General features: G+C 36.9%; 1 long non-coding RNA gene across 2 annotated transcripts; it reads left to right on the forward strand.

Moving 5' to 3' along the window:
• The first annotated feature begins 2,478 nt into the window (after window positions 1-2,478).
• Window positions 2,479-3,581, forward strand: LOC149139070 (uncharacterized). Of its 2 annotated transcripts, XR_016264805.1 has the most exons (4): window positions 2,479-2,561; window positions 2,750-2,831; window positions 2,955-3,081; window positions 3,429-3,581. It is a non-coding gene; the product is annotated as an uncharacterized LOC149139070 (long non-coding RNA). The 2 variants fall into 2 exon arrangements; XR_016264804.1 differs by lacking the exon at window positions 3,429-3,581 and having other exon boundaries at window positions 2,955-3,395.
• Window positions 3,582-3,794: the final 213 nt, after the last annotated feature.

Consider the following 3,794-nt stretch of genomic DNA (forward strand, 5'->3'; position numbering starts at 1 on the left):
TACGTGGTTAACATTCTATTGCTTAGTAGGAGAAGAATGTGTGATTATGCTTATGCTCAATATAGAGTTCACACATGTCTTTCTTAGAATAAAATTAAAATATTCCACTTACTCTTACTCATAAATAAAATAGTTAGGCTCAATATAATTTAGAAGCAAAAAAAGTGAGTTAGGTGTACAAGCCTTATACTTTTCAAATATATTTAGACATATTATTTAAATAAACTATTTGAATAGTATGTGTGTATGTTGTACATAATAAAATATTCAATGTTATAATAAAAACAATAAAATGGAGATCTCAAGTGATGGTATACTTAAAAATATATTAATAACATGTCAATACACTCCTACCTAAAATATTTTAATATCAACTATACATATATTATACATTGTTTAAAAATAATTATGTATATATCATGTAAAGCAATTGAAAAAATAGTTTTTCATGATTAAAAAGTTTAAGATCCACTATTTTAAATTTTATTTATATGTGTACTTATTTTCTCTAAAATTTGTCAAAAAGATCTTTAAACTTAAAACTTAATGTTTAAATTATGTACTGTATATAGGATTCGAAAATATAATTTAAAAATTATACATTGAAGACAACCATTACAAATTCATTGAAAAGTCTTTAATAAGAAAAACCAAATACATTCATTATTATCGAAAAATATTTAAATATTCTAAATAGAGTATATCCCATACATCTTTGTTACTGGCATTTTTCCTTTCAAATACATATCTTATTTCATCTATACAATTTAGTCATATATATCTATCTTGGCCTATCTTCCTGCATCATTCAAACTTTGTTACTGGCATTTTTCCTTTCAAATACATATCTTATTAGTCCCTGCCATCTGTCATCCGGCAGGGACTATAGTAACCGTTCGGAGGGCAGATAACATTAATTCGCCGGGTTTTTTAGTGGTATTTTTGGTTATATCCTAAAGTTCGCAGTTGAACTTCTGTTGGCCATCTTATTTGGCCTCTTCCCTAGGCGGAAGAGGCCGGACCATATCTTAAACTCGTACTTACCCACAATCAACTGGCCTTGACGGTTTGCGGTTTCGATTTAATGCTGACATTAATTCCTTAATTTTTAATGTTAAGTGCGAATGGGATACATATGCTAAGTTGCTTGTTCTTTTGCAGGTGTCGGCCGTATGGTCAAGTTTTGCATGGTGGGAGGTGTCTTTGTGCGAAGCATGTGCGTGCTACATGCACAGCAGCTGTGCAGTCCCGCTGTTATAACCTTCCGCCACCGGTGCTAATGTAGTCCAGTACGTTGCCTCTGGGTTTTATTTCTAACTGCCCTTCGCTGATCAGATCGAGCTTTACAACAGCTTCAATAGATTGTATAGCAGTGGATCTCACAGATCGTATAGTAGCCTCAACACAACGCTCAACAATGGATCTTGATGCATCGCTTGTCGATTCCACGGATAAGGATCTTGATGCATCGCTTGTCGATTCCACGGATAACGAGTCCGGCCTCCTCCTCAGCAGTCCGACTGACTCTCAAATCGATTTCTCAAGTAAGATCTCTCATACAGCGACTTTCTAGCGCCTTTTTATTGAATTCTTTAAATGTTTTAACTCGCTCCTTGTACCTGTTATTCCTTAATTTTCACAGAAACTATTTATTTCCGAAAAAAATTCAAGGGAAACCAGGGTTATAAGAATGACGTATTTTACCCGTTTATCGATGATTATTACCTGTAAAATATTATACGCTCCGGCTTGTGTCCTGTATTCCTTCTGAATGAAATCAACAATTCCCTGAGAGAATTGATATGCTTTCATATTTCAGTTTCAAAAGCCAAACCAAATAGGAACAGAATGAAAAATATTATAAGTAGAGATGCAAAAGAAGAATTTAGAATGACCCCTCTTTCATGCTTGCACAAACATTGCTTCAAAAAAGCTTAATTCAGTCAAGCAGGTCAAACACTCGGCCACATTTGCACATATTTTCTGTTTTTAGGGATAGACAAGAAATGTATACTTTATCATGCCTCCAGTTGCAGACCCTCGCACAGGATCCTGCCAGACTTGTAAAGATCCTGAATGAGTTCCTGACGATGTGCCTGAGCACAAACTAAGCCTGCATATTTAGTGACTTCAGGCCAATCTTGAGACGGTACAACCTGAAGAAACGCATCAAACAAAGAGCCATTATTATTAAATCTGTCATATGCGCAAGAAAGAACAAACTCCAAAGATTCAAGCAAATCTGGGTCAAAACTTACAGCAGCTATCGATATTCTACACACAAAAGAGCTTGCGTTGAGACTCGAGGTAACCTTAATCTTGAGCTACGTTTTCCATAACCGCTCAAATTTACAATTTTTTTACAAGGAATAAACATTTAACACAAGTTTCCGTCAAGAATGCATAACCGCTCAAATTTACAATTTTTTTACAAGGAATAAACATTTAACACAAGTTTCCGTCAAGAATGCAGAAACTGAAGGCCAATGTGACAGCAAATTCTATCTATCCACGCATTGTAAGGACCAGAATTACTAGAGACGGCGACGGACTTCTCACAGGTAACAGTAATATGTTTATCTTGCTTTGTTATTTTTTGTATTTTCTTCTTGGAAGCTACCCTGCAGCTCAATATCATATTCTCGGAAAAATTGATGAAATAATTGCTTTGCCTTCTGCCGATTTGGTTTTCTTCCTTGCATCAAAACTTCTCAAATCGATTTATGTTGACGCTGCGACGCTGTTGAAGAAAGCTATGGACGGCATGGAGAAATAGTTCCGAAGCCTCCTCGGGGAGCTCTCGCCAGATTGTCTCGTCCATAGCCGCACTGGTAACCTGGCCATTTATACCCTTCCTCCTAAGTACACGAAAACCCTCAGTAAACAGTAAGACTACCCTGAGTAAACAGTAAGACTAGACTAGATTCTTATTATTTGTAGCATGGTTCTGGCAGTGTTTTGCAGGTCTGCAGAGCCATGTTTCAGGTCTGGAGAGCCATGTTTCAGGCACAAGTGTTGCAGATTTGGAGAGCCATGGTGGTTCTCATGGCCTTGTTTCCCACGTTCCGTACAAACACGTTGGTGCGTACAAACACGTTGCTGCATGCATGTCCATCACATGTCTCCTGTGTAACATGTGGCCTCGTCTTAAAATATATTTGTTAACGATATCGAAATCCATTACAAGTAATTATTACCTATGAAACGGGCGTTGCGTTGGGTAGATACATTATTATCCTAACATTTTGCTTACTTTTACATAGCTACGTAATTATTACAATTTACAATCCATAAGCCTTGAAGCAGATTTTAATATTGTCGGCCAATGAGATTCTCTCTGCAAGAAGGTTTTCTGTTTACTTAAATTCTCATTTTCTGCGTACCCACTGTGACAATCCTTCTGAATCAATGCAATTCAATCCTTCTAGCTGTGACAACTCTTTCGAAGGAATGCAAATCAATCCAAAATTCGACCCCACTCAAGATGCCGAAAGTTTTACCAGAACGCAGCCTTCGCTCATGCGAGATCTTCATCAAAATATGTTCTCCTTTCAAACTCATACTTCCTCGGTTGCTCATTATCCCCGGAAGCCCGTCACTAAGCATCCCAACGAAGCCGTTTTAGGTAAAAAGATTTTGGAGACATGGAAGGATTCAGCTCCACGACGTTCAAACTCCTCAGAAATGTCATCTCTGTCTAAGAACCAGAAGTTGGCAAACTCTAAAGAGATGGAATATACAACTGTCATAACTCCGGTAAAGCTTTTAAATCACTGCAAATTCCTCTCTTTTGG

This window comes from Pinus tabuliformis, chromosome X (genome assembly GCF_031772625.1).
Source record: "Pinus tabuliformis cultivar Carrire ecotype Pingquan chromosome X, CPIR1, whole genome shotgun sequence".
Taxonomy (NCBI): Eukaryota; Viridiplantae; Streptophyta; class Pinopsida; order Pinales; family Pinaceae; genus Pinus; species Pinus tabuliformis.